Source organism: Phasianus colchicus, chromosome 15 (assembly GCF_987193195.1).
Source record: "Phasianus colchicus chromosome 15, bPhaCol1.hap1.1, whole genome shotgun sequence".
NCBI lineage: Eukaryota > Metazoa > Chordata > Aves > Galliformes > Phasianidae > Phasianus > Phasianus colchicus.
Window position 1 is genome coordinate 2,859,103 of NC_143450.1, and position 20,344 is coordinate 2,879,446.

The 20,344-nt window shown below is 40.7% G+C and overlaps 1 long non-coding RNA gene across 12 annotated transcripts in view; it reads right to left on the bottom strand.

Annotated features, from left to right (window-relative positions):
* LOC116231887 (uncharacterized) overlaps positions 1 to 20,149 on the bottom strand; it is a 44,696-nt gene extending 24,547 nt beyond the window's left edge. For 4 of the 12 annotated variants that reach the window (XR_016471255.1, XR_016471260.1, XR_016471263.1 and 1 more), the window contains exons 1-7: positions 18,029 to 20,149; positions 15,551 to 15,780; positions 15,282 to 15,428; positions 12,105 to 12,300; positions 7,711 to 7,820; positions 5,482 to 5,581; positions 1,293 to 1,389 (exon numbers count right to left, since the gene is read on the bottom strand). This is a non-coding gene — a long non-coding RNA (uncharacterized LOC116231887). Of the gene's footprint in view, positions 1 to 1,292; positions 1,390 to 5,481; positions 5,593 to 7,710; positions 7,821 to 9,237; positions 9,348 to 12,104; positions 12,301 to 15,281; positions 15,429 to 15,550; positions 15,781 to 16,530; positions 16,599 to 18,028 lie in introns of those variants that run through there. The other 8 variants (XR_016471259.1, XR_016471258.1, XR_016471257.1 and 5 more) reach the window with 7 other exon arrangements.
* Positions 20,150 to 20,344: the final 195 nt, after the last annotated feature.

Below are 20,344 nucleotides of genomic sequence, written 5' to 3' on the forward strand. Positions count from 1 at the left end.
CATGTTCCACTTCCACAATTTCTTTCCCACTCATTCCTGTCATTGGTATCCGCATGATTCACAACAACTATTCTTTCTAACACTAAATGTGGATACAGAGATCCAGAAAAGGCCTCAACAGCACTTCAGAAAAGGAAACTTCCTCCCAAATTTTAATAATACATTTTGGTAACACTCCCAGGACAAGACTTGCATGATCACTCACTTCTGTTTAACTTCTAATTTTCTCTAATTCTTATATCTTGCCATGGCATGCTTCAGCCTCGGTCAGTTGTCTCCTTTTTATATTTGGATATTTATTTGCTCTTTAGGCACATGCGAGTTGCCTCTTTTTATTTCATATTCTTGATCTCTGGATCACATTCTCCAGTTTCTCAAATTCATTGAAAGTTTGACCCCAACCTTCAAAGTGCATCTTGGGGTATACACAAATTTTGTGACTGAGTTCTTTGTTAAACCACATAAGCCACTAATTGACATACTGAATAGAACTGAGCCCAGAACACACCCTAGCCAGGCATCAGTCAAAATAACTTCTCAGTCTGACAGTGCACCATTGCCACCCACATGACGTCACATCACATACCTTCTAAATGATGAACCTGAAGCTGTGAATTGTGTCCTGCCTGCCAGGAGAATTAACTTGGCCATGATTTCCCTTACTCCTTTCTGAATCCAGATCAGAGTCTGCAGAAAGGAGGGCTGCCCAGTAGATGGACTATTTTGAGTACACTGGAAGTCCACCTATGGCCTCTGATCATGGCAGTATGTGGATCTATCAGCACATATGCCATCAATCTCATTGCCCCAGGAAGCACTGGCTTTTCTATGCTTTCACAATACAGTTATGTGTTAGAAGGAGGGCTGCAACATATGGTCTCTCCCTTATACAGAAAGAAGGTAAGTGTCTCACCCAGCCAGAAATACTGGGCACACTGATATAGACCATATTTCTTTAGTCTGCTTCCGAAGGAATAATGTGGAACAGTTTCAAAAGCTTTCCTAAAGCAAAATATGTCCCATCTGCTGCCTCCTCTTCATCTACTAGACATTATTTTCTCAAAGAAGGAAATTACAGTGAGATCGCATGATTTATTCTTGGTAAATCTATGGTGTTGTTTTTCTTTTCTTTTTTTTTTTAAACTTCTATTTGCCTTAAATTGATCATGGTTGTTGATTTGTTTTTTTTTTTTTTTTCAGACTAATTTCTGTGAAGAGTGGTCTCTTGTTCCCTGATTTCTATTTTTTCAGAAGTTAACTGTTTGCCCTTGTATAGTGCTCAGTGATCTCACCTGCCCTTCCAAGAACTTCCAGGACAGTCACTAACGCTTCAGTAATTGCTTCAGCTACTTTCTTCACCCAGAGCAGTTTGAGGCCAGAGCTTCTGATCTGGAAGAGCAAAGATAGAACAAATACAAGGCACAAAAACAATATAAAAGGACATAAGGGAGTAGGGCCAAGCCCAGATTAGTTGCTCTTATCTCCCCTTTGAGGAGGCTCAGGCTCCTCTCACAATGGGCAGTTTAGAACAGCACAGCATAGCAAGAAGCTGCCTCCCAGCTGAGGAAAAGCAAGCTGACAGCTCCGGGAAGGCTGTATCTCAAAATACATTCATAGTTAAGAACTTTTGGTCTACTGTGCTGAAGGGAATTTAAATACCAGGAGCAACAGTAGCTGTGGATGTGATGACAGAGATTTGCAGACTTGTAGGCAGAACATGAAGGGGTCTTTTATGAGACACCTATGTGGATGCTAGAAAGTGCTAGGAAGGAGAATGAGGTCCTAATACATGTCACAAATTTTAAAGGGAAATGTAAGTGAAGGATCCTGGAAGGCAAAGTCAAACTACTGGCTAGAAGATTTAGCCCTAGGGTACTGCTGACAGTTTCTCCAAAACCCTTCCAGTTACACACACAACTCCAATTAGGCAGAGGAGAAGAAGATGCTATCCAGAGGTGACGGTCTCCATCAAAAGTCAAAAGTGAAATCAGACTTTTCACAAGGAAAACGTATATGATGTGTTTAATTAAGTGGGAGCTGGGGGAAATCTGTCATGAGCTAAAGCAAACATTGCTAAGAGTTGGTAAAATAAAAATGCTCTGTGTATCCAGCTAGTTCAGAGAAAAAAACTCAGCACAGAGATGAAAACAATTCATAGGTCAAATTGTATTATATCAAGACGACATCAGACTAAGAAGTTAAACAAAGGTGCCCCCTCTAAGAACTATAAATGTGTATATACAAAGCAAAAGTAATTTTTAAAAAGCTACATTAACCCAGATAACAAAATCAGATCTTGACACAGCAAAAAAAAGTAAAACGCAATGACAAAGCTGATGGTGTACCATATTACACAGTCACAAGTGATAGAAAAGAGAATATAGGTCATAAGAGTGAAATAATTTTTATATATTTTTAAAACATGTAAGGGAATTTAGTGAGACTAAAATCTGTACTGGAAAAGAGTATTCTGGCTGTACTGGCTGAGCTGTAAGGATGTTAGCATATGAGAGATCTCGTCAGTCACCAGCGAAATAAGAGTAAGTGTTTAATGCTGAGAGGTGAAATACTAAACATGGGGACCTCTATTATTCATAAATAAATCAAGATAATGGCACGAAGGAATAAAAGGCTGGAGAACGAATTTACAGAAACACAGTATGACTGCTTTTCAGAACTATTAGATCCTGAACATTCAGGAAGACAGGCTGCTCTCTGCTTAAATATTATGCAAGATACGAAAGGAGTATTTTCAAGAAGAGGTAGTCAATGGACCAACAGAGAATACGGGTGGCTCTTACAGAACAGAAAATTGTGTCTTGCGGTGCAATGGTTATGACTTAGGAGGTCTTAATGGACAAGGAGCTAACCGCCAACACTCAGGGTAAAAGCAAGATGAAATGGGAAAAGTCATCAGAAATGAGGAATCAGTTCAACCTCTAGGTACAGCACCGCTGAAACTACTAGTATATCTAATTCTGATGTTCACATTTAAAGCTGTTGAAAGATTAGATTGGGGGCAGGAAAGAGCCATAAGAAGTATATGAGAAGAACGTGTAACTGAGAAACTTAAACAGCTCAATTGTGGGGTGATTCGATAACTACCTTCACAAGGGGAAAATATCAACCAGCACTTTTTAATCTAGCAGAGACATAGGAAAGACTAAGGGCTGAAAAATGGAAGTGATTCAAACCAGAAATGAAACACACATTTTTTAACAGTAGTGATGATTAAATTTGGGAGCAAACTACCACCTGAAGTGATGGATTTTGCAACTCTTGACATCTGGAACATATGTTCCTGTGAAAAGTTCAAGTTTTGATAAATAAGAATATCTTTTTCCTTAAAAAAAGAAAAAAAAACAAACAAGCTTATCAGAAAATTCCTAGCTGCTATTTGGGTTACCTCTCTATATTAAAAGAGTAGTAGATGAGCCAGATAAATTGCTCTGCACATTGAAAGTTGGGGAAAATGATAATTAAAAGCAGAATAATGGAATTCCTAGATAAGAAACATGATATTGTAGGAGCTAATTATCACAATGTCTGTAATGAACATTTTGCATCACTAATATTTTAGAATTATTCGAACATATCTTCATAATAATGATCAAAAGGGAACTGCTTGACATAATCTACTTGAACATTCAAAAACCTTTTGACAGCCTTTCTCAGGCAAGGCCTATTTCAGAAGAATCCTATATGGCCAGATATTTTGGGTGCTACATAAAGTCAAACCACAGACTGGCATGCAGAGATTAGAACAAGAGCCAGAACACTGCCTAATATTACAAACAGGTATTTCACTACAAGATTTAGCTTTTATGTAGAGGTGTTAAGTGACAGTATTCCAGGTATAATTTTTATAATTGCAATCAAGGCACCAAGAACTCTTGTGCAAGTACTTTTAATATACTACAGGAATGAAATATGGCACATAAGGCACAGACAACTTGTAGAGTATCATTAAACATACCACAATCATTAACAAACGTGCCAAGGACAGCTAGTACATCTGTATGTAATTCAAGCAGAGGAGTTGGGTTCCACTTTTTTTTTTTTTTTTTTTTTTTTTTTTGAGTAACATACTTCAGAAAATTCCAGCTTATCCTGAGTCAATAGAATGTGAAGTACAACTGAAAAAAATACCCTCTCGGGAATTTTCATTGGACTGAGAATTGTGGCACTTCTCAGTAAATGTCAGGCTTATCAGTGTTGTGAGTAAGCATCAGTTAGCTCTCAAACAAGCTGACTCTGTTCATTTTTCTCAGTACTGTATGTAATATTCTCCTGGCAGGGAACAGCTCTTTTAGTAGACTGCAGCACAAATTCGTAAAAGAAGCTTGCCTCAGCTCTGATCCAAAAACTAAAAGAGATCCAGTATATACTATATCACTGCAGAAAGATCTGCTTTTTTACTTAAACCCCAGACTGTTTGAAGTTAAAGGAACATAAGAAATATCCGTTTTTCCTTTTAGAGAAAAACATAGATTAATTGTAAGAAAACACTCATCTTTATATTTGGTTACCTACTTCAAATTACATCAGTAGCTTCAAGTATGTCTTTGACCTGTGAGTGGTTAACGACATCAATATTTGCAACACATTTTCATCCTTTTATAAGGGTTCTTTGTTCATTTCCACCATGTAAGCTTTTCTCTTTATATTGCTAGATGAGACCTAGCAGCATCTTGGTGAGATCTTCATTAGCATTCAAATAAAAATTCATCGCCTGCTTGTATAGTGGGGAAGATGAGTTCAGTGCTCACTGTTACCATCAGAAGTGTTTACATTCACAGCTACGTTTCATTTTCTTTTGACAGAACATAACAAAGCACAAGAAAGCCTGCACTGGGTCAGATCGAAGGTTCCCCTACTGCAGCGCCTGCTTTTACATACAAATGTCTGGGGAATGAGCTTAAGAACATAGCCAGAATACAGTGATGCTTTCTTGGAACATCATTCTGTTTCCCAGCATGCCTTTGGACTTTTTGAACCACTGTCTTTGGGTTTACTATCTAACAGGTTATGCCATAACTTCATTTCTCTCCATTAACTTTTTCTAATAACTCCAGAACACAAGTAAACTTTAAGCATCCACAATATCCCACAGCTAAGGATTTTGCAGCTTATTTACAAGTTTTGTGAAGAATCATAAGCCAAATCGATTTCAAGTTCTTGCTTTGGAAGAGACACTAAGAGAGCTTCTGAAGTTTGGAGAGGAGGCAACAAGAGAGATATGAGTAAGGGTTATAAAATCGTGGCTGTAGAGACAAGAGGTGGAAAGTCCTGGCAGATGACTGGCAGTCTGACCCACTAGAGCATTTCTTAAGTTGCTGTAACTAGATTACCTGCATCTTCAGTAGTCTTACACTGGATTCCACAGTGGATTTGTGAAATGTGGTTTCTCACTGAAAAAATGTTCCCTAACATACGAGATTTTATCCATTTATGCATTTTATTCTTATAATTTCCACTCACTTGCTCAGTACAGACTCCAATGTGACGGTCTGCAGTTCTCCATTTCACTCCTGGGGACCTTCTCAGCAATTGTTGTCACATTAACCATCTTCCGTGCCTCCTGCAGGGAGACTGATTTAAGTGACGGGTTACAAACTATAGTAGCTCTATAATTGCATATTTGTTTTCCTTCAGAGCTCTTGAGTGAATACCATATGGTCTTGGTACTTTTTGACTCTTCATCTTATCAATTAGTCCTAAAATGCATTTTAATGTCACTTAATTTGAGACAGTTCCTTACACTTGTCCCCGTAAGTTTGGCTCTCAAGGGAGAATAACCAACCTTAACCACAGCAAACATCAACAAAGCTTTGTTCGCCTTTCAGTGTTTTTCCTCTCTTATAGTAATTCATAAATCTCTGGAAAAATACCTGATTGTGGTCATTTTAAATATTTCTACTAGCAGTTTTTATTATTCTTTTACCAAGTCTTTCCTTAAGGGTTTCCTTTGCCTGCCCTACAGGTTTAGCTTGATAGTTTATGGTTTTTGTTGGTGGGTTGTTTGTTTTTTTTTTTTTGTAGGCTTTGCTTGTTTGTTTGTTTTGGGTTGCTGTTGCTTTGTATTTCTTTTTAAGTATTTCTTTATTTGCTCAGAACTCCCAGACTTTGAATACCGACTTCCACTCCGCAGTTGGAATATTGCCTTTTTTGTCCCCTGCAGAATCATTCCACTTCGTGATATATTGCTCTGAGCTCCGGATAGGGTGTTTTCATCTAGTTTCTCATCTTCTGCATGCTTATATCCGCTGCTTTTAATTTCCTTTTAAGAAGCTCCTGCATTTTTGAATAGGTCCCATTCATAAGTTAGTTATTACTGTGAAGTAGTTATGGGGGGAATCAAATACCCTTAAGACAATCTGTCATTAACACCTCAGGAAAAAAATATATATATATATATCAACCCAGGTATTTCAAAAGCAAGCAGGCTTTGGAGGAAAGAGAACACCCCCATCTGGAAAGGAAAGGATGGAGAGCACTGCCACCACACTGCACCCTTGTGGCTTACAGGAATTAATGATTTATATGTCACAGCTAAGCTCTGTTGTTTTTTGGGTGGTTGATAGCAGGCTCATGTGGAAAAAAAAAACTGGTCTCACAAAACAACAACAAAAAAAACCACCCAAGAACAAAAACAAAACAGCTAGCATTGGGCCAACCTCTATGGGATGCACTATGAGCCACACACCCCCCCCACTCTCTGCAAACCAGGCAAGTATGCAGGGGTAACAGCTCTTTGGGTCACCAGCCAATGCTAAGCCAGACTTGGGCATGTCAGCAGCTGGTCAAACTCAGCACCTTTAGGATTCTGGTCCTTCTCAGGATACCAGTGTATCCGAGTAGCTTTCTGCTCACAGCTGAGGATGTCCCAGCACAACAGCACCTATCTGCAGAGACAGGATCCCCCCTCGTGCAGACAAAATGTACAAAGTGCAGTGTAAATGGGAATGCAGAGGAGGCAGCTGGCAGCACCCAGGCAGGCCTGCAGACATACAATAACTCACACAGTGAGGTCTACCAGATGTTTCAGCCTCACAAGCAAGCCACATGCATGTTCTACTGCCGGAACTGTGTTTTGCTTCCTGCCGTGCTGCTCTCCTGCAAGAATGCTGGAAAATGCTGGTTGTTTGAGAGTTACTTTCCCTTCCTAAAACTGGTGGTACCACAGGTTTGTGTAGTCAAGTAAATATCAACAGGAAATAAAATCACAGCTTGGAGAAATGCTGTTCTCCACCCTTCCTCCAGCATCACTTGTTTACACTGCTGCGCTGCAATCTGAAAAATGCCATCTATAATGAATACTAACTAGTGGGAGTCTCTCTCAGCAATGTGTTACTAAGCCTGATTGCTGTGCAGTATAATACGCCAGGAGAGAGCGGGGGTTGGCTGCGTGTCTCTGCTCCATGCAGTCACAGAAACTGTCAAACCTAGGTGCCTCTGTGATCTCCAAGCAGCATGTCTCCCTACAACCTTTCCTAGCTACCCATTTATTTTTAAAATGTTACCTTGTTACCGTAGCTCTGTTCTTTCAACCAATTTTATTGTCATTATTATTTCTATTTAAAATTCGTGTACTTTTGCAATTTAATCTTCTTTCCAAGTCAATTCACAGCAATATGTTAACTGCTGCCTTGTAATAGAAGTCACCTAGAGGTAATATTCAAAAGTCCTCACTATTAAGAAATGACTCACCTCTCTGTTACAAAATCTGCACCAAATTGCCTTTCACTCCTGCCCTCGGTAAATTCATGTGTCTCAGCTCCATCACCAAGAACATTTCCAGGCTCGCGGTGAGCGCCTGCCTGTGGAGGGCACACAAAAAACCAAAGGATGCCAGAATGACAGAACACTTTTCACACGTCAGTGATTTCTACAGTACTTCGCAGCTCCTCAAGCTATAAGAGCCAGGAAGGAGAAGGGGACCTAGGCTGAAGAAGATGTTAAAAAAAGGGACGAAGTAGTAAAGCATCCTAACAGGTCCCCCGCGCACCCTTCAAAATTCCTGCTCTCAAAATGGAATGCATCTGCCTATATTTTGGGACTCAGAGGATACTTTGCATTTCCCTCCTCTGCAGTAGGTTGCATCTTCCAAACACTGCAAGGCACAGTCATGATAATTCTACACAACAAAATGCGTAGAGCAGAGGTACTGACCACAAGGCTTGTTAATGCATGATTAAGAATTTGTTGAGGCATTGTTTTTTACCCTTTAGAATACTGAATCTGGGCAAAACTCAAGTTTCTGAAATCCAGCAAAGGGTTCATACTGATGCAATGCATGTGCATGGTTTGACTGATATACAGGAGGGTTCATATAAATATACATACACCTCCCGTACACACAGTACCAAGTGCCCCAGCAGAAGTGCTTTGAGACAAAGCCTAATACTTTGCTTTGGTGAGATCAAACTTAACTGTCAGGTGGCTGTTTGGAACAGGAGATAGGAGAACTCATCACACATGCACTTACAATGAGCTGTGCAAAGGTCATTCTGTTCTGTGAATAATCCCGTGTCAACACTGAGCATATATTAGAGTTCAGAAAACACTTTGCTGAAGAGATCCAGGCTTTCTGGGTTAAAAGGTTATGAAATTTATTCTAATCTCTATTTCTATTTTCTTAGATCTTCACTACCAATCTATTACAGGGAAAAAAGTCAGAGCAGCTAAATTTAAGGTTTCCCAACTTCTTCTTTTAAATGACTCTGATCATATCTCTACAAGACTATTCAGAGTTGTAGGACAAAATGTTCAGAATACTCCCAAGCTAACTCAAAATTTCTTATTCATGTAAAACTGAATTTGCTCCTTAATTTCTTAGACTGATTTTTTTTTTTTTTTTTTGTTAAAATATTCCTTTCACCATTTTCTCAAGTCTTCTGTGTCTTTGTGCTTTAGCACAGGTTTTCTCCTGCTAAGAAATCTATATCATTGCCTTCACAACTGTCCTTAAAGTTCTTACATGTTGAAGCAACTTGAATCATTAAAAGTTATATTCTGCAAGTCAAACAGAATAGCTAAGGCACCAAAAGATTTAATTTCCAGGAAGAGAAAAACACCAGAATAATCTGAATTATTTCTAAGCACACAGAAACTAATAAGGAGATGGGGACTTGTTAACATTAACTCCTCATGAAGAAATCAAGCTGACTCAGTCTAATTTCTCTTTCTGGTAGATAAGGCTCTGCAGATAGGGAAGAAGCAGCAGATGCCACATACCTCAGTGCTATTGAGGCATGTAACTTTTCCCACATGACATTCACAAGTGCATGAATGCCCAAGTTGAAGACACAACACAAATCTGGTTGGAATCCACACTCTGAGATCAGTTTCTAATGATTCACTGTGAAATTTAAAGGAGAAATTGAATGGTTATTCAGCTTTCATCGGTTCCATTCAATATTTTATTGATAGCTGGGCTGAAGAAATGGACTGTTTATTAAACCTGCCAAGATTAAATCTGTGAAGAGTGACTGCAAATACACAGGAGATAGAAGTATTAAAAACTTTTGACAACTTGGACAAGCTGTCTATAAAAATAGGAATCATCTCAATTGTAATAAGCATAGCATTTTAACTTAGGCAGGAGCAAAGTACACAAATACAGCATATGCATCAGGTGGACAGAAAGCAGCCTGCAAAAAAAAAAAAAAAAAAAAAAAAAACCTGAAGGTTGTGATACCTCAAAAGCTGAACAGGGCTCATTCTCTTGAGCAAAGAGAAAGCACTGCATGGATACATTAACAGAAGAATTACCTACAAGACATCTTGCAGGTCCTCTTACTGTATTCAATATTAGTAATGCCTCAGTGCACAGGCATGTCCAGTCTTGGATAATGCTCCTCAGGAAGGGCTGACAGGGCAAGCAGCAAGCATAACAATGGCTAGAGGTCTGGAAAACATGACCTGAATCCAAAGGCTGAGAATAGGAACTGCTCAGAAGAGAGAAGACTAAGGAAAGAGGCAATAACAGTCCTGACAGGATCAGGACAGTCAGGACAGGTGCAGAACAGTCTTGTAGCTCACAAAAGTTTGCCACAAAATGGAAAAGAAATTATATTTGCTTATATCTGCTTATGCCACAAATGCCATAAGTGGGTCTGATCCTGTTGTGAAAGGAGATGGACTAATAATCTGCTGAGATTTCTTCCAGCTTCCTTCTACAATGATTCTGTGCTTAGCTGATGCTGATCAGTTTGTCTGTACTCAATTTGTCCTGATGTACCCTAGTGACTTCATACAGTAATTGCTCATACACATTTACATCATTTCTGCATTAACATCATCATTAAGGGTACAGTGTTATACCTTCAACTTACCATCTTACAACTATCTGTCTTACAAATACCTTATCAAAATGCTATTTGCCAAACCAGCTTGACTTGCAACTCATTAATCAGAAGCCATTTTAATAATTAGTGCTCAAATATTAATTCACAAAAATCTCTGTATTTTAATTTTCCTTTCTAACCAGCACAATGGGTAAAAAGGCTTATAAGCATTTGGCACCACTGCTTTTAGTCTCACAGAGCCTAAATTAGAGCTGCTGCTGACGAAGTCTCCTATTCCACTCACATCTATAGCTATGACAATTTTAGAAAAGGAAAAAAATGCATAAATCTTGGGCCTCTCAGACTCAAACTCACAGAAGACACCAGACCACTGCTGCTGCCATTAGTATCTGGTCTACTCCCTACTACGAAAACAGAACCAGCAACACCTACACCCATTCTGACATCAAGAGATAACTATTTTAATTTTTTCTCAGATTATCCATTTTAGTGATTACACATCCCAAATAAAGAATTTATTCCTAGTGTCTGCCACTGCAATTTAATCTGTTATCTCCAGTGTGCACAGAATAAGTTAACTGAATGACACGACTGCTTCTTAGTAGCAGTTACTTGCTTCAGGTGCCAAGGGAAATCAGTGCTGCCTTATCAAACAGTTATAATCAATTAGTAATATTGATCAGAACCAGCTCCCCACATGACTTAGCAAATTAAATGGTTGCATTGCATTATTGCTGGAAGGAGAACGATGACCCTCATAAAGCTGTGCAGGTTCTGAGAGATATGGAAATAAAGCTCAAGTTCACTGGCATATAATCAGTTAAATCAGTGTTATACAGAACCAGACATAATGCAAGCCACAGACCTTGTTAGCTTTGTACATCCTTACACCTTTGTTAAACTGAGTTGTCAGAGAGAAAATCCAAAAGATTTCAGATTTATCATGTTAATTCTTTACATCACCTTCTCAAGAATTCACACTGCTGTCATTTTCTCTTCCATTCTGATTACCTTCTTTGCAACATATTGGTTTTCTTACTTTTACTGAATAATTCCTCATCTATTATATCTATAATTATTCTAATAATTAAGCATGCCTTTTCATCAGCTAGCAGCTAATTACTTCTGCTCCTACCCAGCTTGCTCAGAAAACAGTCAATTCATCTGTATCCCTTTCACTCTCACTGTTGCTAAGCAGTCAATGCCAGTCAGCAGTGGCACAGTAACTGGCGTTGTATGGCTCACTCTGGCTTTAAGTGTATTCTGCAGCATCTGACTGGTGGTGCCTTTCAACCTCTGAGCAAATGCTTTTCACCAGCAACTGAGCTTTAGTCACATGCTGAAGTGCAGCACCTGTTGGTAAAGACTGCTTATCCCCACCTCTTCCAGAGAAGCTTCGGAGCTGTTAGTAAGCAGCCACTACTTGCTGCAAGGTGCAGTTTGCAATTGGAGAGATCTGAAAAGAATCAGTTAGAAAGCCAGCCTTTACTACCTGCAATTTTCCTTCTTTGGTTGTCAGGCCTTACCCACAATTTGTTATGTGCAAAAGGAAGTTATGAAGTAGTCAAAGCTCTCACTTCTCTGGCATTATCACATACTATCCTTCCAGACCTCTTGTTACACCATCCCATATCAGGTAACTTGAGAAGTGGACATTGTCAGCATGACTCTGCTATATCTCACCCTGGTTCCTACAGCCTAGTGCAAACACTCTCTGCTCCAAAATACTTAACTTCATATCAAACTTCAGTGATGTGGTGACAAATCAGCCCAGACTGCTTTTTCTCCAGTTACCTGTTGTTTTGTTGTAGGTGGGAGAGAGAAGCTGCTGCATGAGAGCAGGGATTCCCACAGGCTTCAGCCCCAGCAGACACTTCCTTGCCTGTTCACAGTTAATGGTGAAATGTTAGTGGCTGATCTTTCCAGTCTTCCTAGACATTGAGCTAGGCCAAAATCCTTAAGCTTTTCATGTAGTTTGTGATTATAGACTCTGAAATAAAATAAAATAAATGCTGGCAATTGCAATGGTTGCGCTTGATTCCAGAGAAGGGGAATTCAAAATAGAAAAAAATTGTAAAAATAAATAAAATTAAAAAAAAAAAAAAAGGAAGAAAAAAAAACACTGGCAGCCAGAAAGGCAAAATGTTCTTAGATGGCAGGTAGACTATTTTAGGATTCTATATTGGAGGCTCAAAGCAAATGCATATAACCTGTCAAAAAAGACTTGAGAGAAAAACAAAAAGCTAGCATCATAAAACAGCAGGATCAGGGAGGATGTTGGAAGTTAAAAGGTATCCTGCAAAAAGCTGAAGTTGTGTCTGAAAAAGGAAAACTAAAAAGAACATAAATTCTGGCAGACTAAATGTAAAAGCACAATAATGTAGACTGAAGAAAGAGTTTAGAAGCAGTTTGCTGAAGAAATGAAAAAATTGTAATAAATCCTTCTTGAACACATCAAGAGCAAGATGCTTACAAGAGCCAGTGGGCTATGTACGTATGAAAGAAATACTCAGAGAAGATAATGCCATAGCAAAAAATCCAAAACATTTTTAAAATCATTATTTACCTGGAGAATCTTGAGAAACTCTGAAACCACCATCTCATTTGGAAGAGATTCATAGAAGGCTTGCCCTAATTTACAACATTGTTAGGAGTAGATTACAAAGTAGACAAAATGCATAACAATCTATCACTGGGAGTGGGTGATACTCATACAAGGTTTTTATAGAATGTTAAACATGAATCATCTGAGCTAATACTTATAGTATGTAACCTTTTGCTGAAAATCACTGCTATTATCAAAGGGCTGAAAGGTAACTAACAAGAAATCAGATTTTAAAAATAAATCCAGCAGCAACTCAAGAAACCACAGAACATAAGTCTAATGTCTATACTGGTCATGTTGGTGCAAGCTGTACTAAAGATGAGAATAAGTGAATACATGAATAAATGCAACACATTAAGGAAAAGTAAACAATGTTTTTGCAAAAGGAATCTGAGCCTACTAAATCCGCTGGAATTCTTTGAAGGCATCAAAAGTACATGAACAACAGAGATCCAGCTGAGAAATTTTCCTTGTATTTCCAATTCACCCCAAACTTCTGTAAGCCTCAGACATTTAAGGTGATCCCCCCTCCAAACTAATCAGCTGCGGTCTACAAGCAAAGACCACGCAGAGATAAATAACTCATTAAATATAAGAATTGAAGATTAGACTAAAGGATGAGTTTTCTCAGAGGAAAAAGACCATTGGTGGAGTCCCATGGGGATACGTAATAAGGCCCATAGTGTTTAGTGCATTCAAAAATGACCTGGAAAGAAGGTGGGATAGCAAAAAGAAGATTTCTGATTAAAATGGAATTCATTAGGAAAATAATTACTGCAAAAATGTAAAGACATGATGACACTGAGCAGACTCACAGTAACATGGAAGAGAAATTTCAGTGCTGACAACTACAATCTGGCTATCTAAGAAAAGCAACGCTAACTTTCCAAACAGAGCAATGCACTCTGAACCAGTTTCCACAATTTAGGAATCACATCTTGAAAGTATAAAGCTAGTTCTATGAATACATCACCTTATTGCTCAATAGCAGTCAAAAAAAGAAAGAAAATCATAAGTTCAGAATTCTTAGGAAAAAAAAGTATGACTGTGTCACTGTGTGAATTCATGCTGCACCTGCTTCTCAAATATCAAGTGCAGTTCTGGTATCCTCACCTCAAGTAAAATAAAAAAAGAAGGAACAAAAAAATCTCTAAAAGGAGAATGAAATGATACATGGCAGAATGACAAACATGATAAGGAGAACAAAAACGCTTCCAAGTGAAAAACAAAGTTAGCATGCAGAGGTTGAATAGGAAGCGATGACTTGCCATTTGTCTTTCCCAATTGTACTGAGCAAGCCAGGTGCCAGCAAGGGGAAATGGACATTGCACGAGCACTCTGTCACCTGCCTTTTTGTTCAGCTACTGAAGCCTTCATATTCTGTCACAGGAATTTCAAGGCATGTGTAAGAATTACGACAGCTAGGTTTCAGGCACAGATTTCAGACAATCCCAGCACGGTTTCAGGAAAAAACATATGGGGAGTAAAGGAGGAACAAAGGACTGCTGTACTTGCAGTACTTTCTGTGCCTGTTACTTCTAAATCATCACTCATTAGAGGTCTCTGCTTCCTTTCCCATCTGCCCTTCCCACACTACAACTTTAGAATTAAAAGCAAGAAAAAAAAAAAAAAAGAAACACCACAAAACCATCACCACAGAACACTTAGGCAGCATTTACTAACATTTAACTGACTACGGCAACCCAGCCAGGTTGCCTCCATAGCATTTTAACATAGCTCCTTTCACCTTTTTATGCTTCTCTCATTTTTCAAACTCATTTGAGCATTGTGGGTTCGGGTTATTAGCTTGGCTCCTTCAAGGACAGCACTTCTTTCCAGTCAGGTGTGCAGTGGATTGTACCAATTGGTCCCCTACCTGCTGACAGCCTTAAACTACTGGTGAGCTATTAATAATACGAAAGCAATCATTTTAATTGCAACCTGGTGTCTAGAACTTAGGATCTGCACAAAGAGTTCCTTCTATCTAAAATATTATTGTCCCATTGTGCATTTTGGAGTTTAGCTCTCATTAAAAGTAATAGAGGGAAATAGTCTGTAGCAAACTGAATGTGTTTGTTTTCACAGTTCACCTCCTGCTCCTCTACATGAAAACATACTCTCACTCAGTGACAAGACCACAGCTGTTGCCATCTTTTAGTTACCTGCTGAGTGCAATATTTAGCTTGAGGGACACTGAAGTTTTCTGTTTGTTAGTTATCAGGTCAATAACTCTCACCTTATCACTTCACTTTCCATTCTGTTGATAAAACCTGTCAGCCTTCCTTGAGTGGTTCCTGGCCCTCGGAAGAAATCACATTAAATTGGCACAACCAAGTAAATCTGTAAGGGATGTGCTCCTGACTTACCAAAGGGAAGGGGGGAGGGCTAGAATTTTCCTCCCCACTCCTTGCACACCTCCCATGTCCCAGTACTCAGAGCTCTCTTGAAATCCTCCCTACAGATTCAGCAGTTCCAATCAGCTCAGGTCTTTCAATATGGCCCAGAGGAGATGTCTGTGGAGCCAAAATTGATATGGTTAAGTGCAAGAGACAATAATCATTTCTTCAAGTATAAGCTAAAAATACCCAGAAGAAAGTGGAATTTATAATGGAGATTTTAAAGATCTGTGACATACCAGAGCCTGCACAAGGGTTTTAATGAGAGGGAAGGCAATTTAATTGGTCAGCGAGGGCAGCTGCTTTCCTGGGTGAGGGGTCTGGAAGGGCTCACATTCCCATTTAATGCCACGAGCATCACTGCTGTGCTTAACATGGCTGCGACAAGCCCGTGGTACAGGAGCACATCATCAGATTCGGGAGAACCTTGATAATCAACGTCTCCGTGCTGTCAGATCACAGAGCTGAGCTACAAGGAGGAAGCAATAAAAAGAGGAGGCAAAAGCTGACAACGAAACATTTCCAGAGGTAATTGCACAACCAACCATCTTTGGTTGTCGACATTTGTTTAATTATTGTGATACAGCTCAGTGTGGGGCACGAAGTAAAAACAGCCCATTACATTTTAAGGTCTGTTAATGCGGTGTTAACGGGGAGCTGCCAAGTACAAGGGTTAAAATCTGCAGGTCTCCCATGTGAAAACACTTTGGGAGTGTATGTCACCGTTCAAAGGAAACCCAGAAATAACTTCCATGGACCATTCAATTATAGGCAATCACCACACAGCACTCCCTCTACTTGTGGCATTGCTCATCAATCAGGTTTTCTGTCATTATGTCTCTTCTCATAGCAGTCACCAAAAGGCTCTGAGCTCCCTCCGAATTCATGTGACATTTACTGTCAGGGGCTGTCAACACCAAGAGATTCTCCCAGGGCCTCGGAGTTCATCACAAAGCAACAAGATATATCCCCCAATCACGTTCCCAGCATCAGCTCTGGATTACACTGACTGACTGAGGGGCATTGCAGCAGGCAGGGAAGAGCGAGCAGCAGTGCAAGCTTCAGCTTATACCCAAATACCTTCCTTCCCTTATTTTCGTATTAGAAAAACACAACCACATTAAGAGAAACACAGCTCAGGTTTTAAGTCTGTAATTAATTATGATCTCCTCAAAAACATCCCTTATAAACCTTTTAGTAGAAAGATGAGATTGTTTACTTGGAAACGTAGGCTTCCCATTTTTAGCATTGATCCTGCATTCATTGTCTGTTTAACAATAAAGTGACCTAGTGGAATAAATTTATAAACCTTAATAAATTGCAGTTGGCAGTATTGACAGAGTATGTATATGTACATTTGTTTTTGTGTGAACATATTATAAGAAATCTAATAAAGTAAAACAAACACATTTTCTTTGTCTGTGAGCTGTGAAACTAGATCATCTGTAATTACAGTGTTTCAAGTAGACTTGGTCAGAGTCGCCTGATATTTTTACCATAAATTTCTAACTAGAGAAAAAAATGTGCATCAAAGCTTGCATCTTCTATTGGGTTACTTTGCTCAAGATGTGGAAAAAGGAAACACAGACAAAATAATTAACCAACTCACCCAAAGACCACTGTGAGACAGGAGGAAACAGTTCCAGCACACAGGGAATAAAATTGCAGTGGCAAAAGTGTCTTAAAGAAACAACGAGGATCTTGGATAGGTTGGTTTTGCCCAGACTTTAAAAGAAGACTGACATTAACGAGTATTTAAACCAACAAATAAAAGAGTGACTTCAATTCTAAGGCTTTTGTAAGACTGAGAATTTGTATGACCTCTTAGAATTTCAATGTTCGGTTTTAGCTTACTTTCTGAAACCAGCCTGGTTTCTTCTTTCCACCAAAATAAACATATTCCTTAAGGAGCAAAGTATTTATTTTCTTTAAATTATTATGTGATAACAAACCCAGATCTCTCTGCCTATTCAGGTCACTCAGTTGGCTGTTCCACAGATCCCCATCATCTGAGCCCAGGAATCCAAGCAATTTTGCATCTCATTTATAGCCCATTTATCCAGCCCATACCTCACCAACGTGGTAAAGCAGTACTATGGGAGGCAGTGTCAAAAGCCTTGCTAAAGTAAATGTACACAACACACGCAGCTCTCTCTTTGTTCACTGACCCTGTCTCATCACAGAAGGCAAACAGGCTGGTGAGGCACAATTTGCACCTGTCAAACTCACAGTCGCTGTTCCCAAAACCTTCTTGCCCTTCACATGCCCTGGCTTTCCAGGGAAAGGTGTGCCACCACCTCTCCAGAGGCTGAGGTTACGCTGACTGCTCTAAAACTGCCCAATCCCTCTTCCCACCTCTCCTGCATGTATGCATGATATTTGCCTTTTTCCAACCAACAGAAACCTCTCCTGAATTACCATGACTTTTCAAAGTGACCCTGCAATGATATTGACTCCTTCCCTCAGCATCCTTGGAGACAAGGAATAAAATCCCACCACCTACTATCAGAAAAGCTGTAGTCAGGCACTCCAGCACCTGCAGCAATTCCTCATGGCTTATCACCTTTGTTCCCCATCTCCTTCCCACTCTCTCACTGCAAGGACACAAAGCAGCTGACCTGAGCAAGCACAGAACACGCAGCCCTCCTGCTTGCACAGCTCAGTCACATCGCTCCACCACCACATTTGCTCCGTTAGCCATGTTACCCCACACCAACCTTGGCTATCTCGCTCTGGACAGTCCCCTGCCTCATTGCTCAGAGCCTCCCTCATCTCCTCTTCATTCAGCTATTTTCCTTTTCCAGAGTAGAAGCCATAAATGCGCAGCAATTGCACAACTGAAGTTGTTCCAACTCCTGTGGCATCCTCATGATATGAATCAAAACAGATTAGCTTTGCTATTGACTTGCCAGTTGCAGAAAAGACAGAGTATCACACACCAGGCAGCTGGGGACTTGAAAGAAAACTAGGATAACAGCAACAATAATTCTGTGATTAGCTGAGATCTTGGATAAACCCATAGCAACAAAGAAAGTGTACGTTTCTAGGAGCATTAATTACTGATACTACATTGATGAGAGAGAAAATTATGGCAAGATTACAGAATGGAGGTGCTTATATTTCTATTTTGCATCTAATTTTCATCTCCAAACAAACTTAGTAGCTTGGGAAATACATCTAGTAACATTATAGCAAGACAATCATAACATCCAGCTTTTTATATAGATACATTTACTAAAACAGATAGCTAAACAACTTTATAATTACAGTATCAGGACAGATCTGTGGAGAAAATGGTAAACAACGTGCCCCATATGATACCATAAAAAAAAAGAAAAAGAAGTATGAAGAACTAAAAGAAATCTAGTGGTTGGATAAAGCTTTCAGGATGACAGCAGATTGATTCCATATCCCCTTAAAAGCCACATTCAGAGCTGAACCTTGCAGCCATCCACGCAGACAGCAGGAATAATGCTGAACAAGAACTACGAGTTCATAACAAGAATTACCAGCAAAGGGAAAACCATATTCTTGAAAAAGAGACAAATTGCCAGAATGACCAAGAATTTATGTGCCTACAGAACTAAGAAACAGATATGAAAGTGCACCGTTCGGCTGCAGTGAGCACAGGAACAGCAACATTCATACTTCTGAAGAAATCCACCAGGGTAAGGAGAATAGGAAGCACATCCATTTCTCACACTGGTGCTGCTGACTGGGAACTCTGCCATCTCCTGCTGCAGCACAGCTGAACCAAACACAGCAGTACGCAGAGCCCAGGACCCTCTGTGAGCACTTCCATCACTGAGCCAGGCTGTGGGCTGATAGGGGTGCTGCGGGCTCACTTCATGCATTATTTCATACATTTCCATTCTCCAACGTTTCATGTATTCAATTTCCCCACTTATGAATGTTCATAACTAATCAAACCACTGATTGCAGGATTACTCAAGTTTCTGATCACACCTGACATGATCTTTTTCATAGAATCGTTTGAGTTGGAAGGGACCTTTAAAGGTCATCTAGTCCCACTCCCTGCAATGAATGGGGACACCTAGAGCTCCATCAGGCGCTCAGAGCCCCATGCAGCCTGACCTTGCAGGTCTGCAGGGATGGGGCATCCACTACACCTCTGAGCACTCTGCCAGTGCCTCACTTCTCATAAAAACATCTTCCTTGTATCCACTCTAAATCTCCCCTCTTTTAGTTTGAAACCGTTTCCTCTCATCTCATCACTACAGACCCTGCTAAAGAGTCTGTCCCTTTCTTTCCAACAGCCCTTTGAGATACTGAGAGGCTGCTATAGGTCTCCACAGAGCCATCTCCACCTGCACAGCCCCAGCTCTCAGCCTCTCCTCGCTGGGAGGTGTTTCCAGTGCTGGGATCATTTCTGTGGCCGTCCAACAGGTCTGTGTCTTCCCTGCACTTCTCCTTGTGCAACTGAACCGCAGCCTGCCCAGACGCTGTCTCAGGCCCTCCTGCATTACAAACAAGGCTCTTTATGAGATGATTAGATGCTGCATTCGCGCAGCCTGTGGCACGTTTCATGCCTCCCCCCGCAGGGACGCTCTCAGGCAAGCAGGAGGCCTCTCTACCCACAGAACCCCCCCAGCACAGCCGCCTGCCCACAGGGGATTCATCCCCCTGAGCTACCAGGGACCCCCCCAGGCCCACATCAGACCACTCCCCTCCCGTCCCGCTCGTTCCCGCTGCAGGCTGCCGCCCCAGGTCCGGGTCCGCCGCGCCGTTCCCGCGCTGTGCCGAGGGGCGGGCAGGGCGCTCCGGCTCCTCTCTATGGTACGCGCCGCTCTATCCCCCTCGTCCTCACGGCCTCAGACCGCCCGCAGCCCCTTCCCGCTGCCCTCGGCCCGTTCAGCCCGTCAGGACTCTTCTCTCTCCACAGCCCCACTCAGGAGCTGTCGCCGCAGCCCCGCGGGAACACCCCCCCGAACTCCGGTATCCCACCCTCTCTATGGCCGCAAGGAGCCGCTCTGCTCCGCGGTCGCCGAGCGACGCGCCCTCTCTATGGTCCC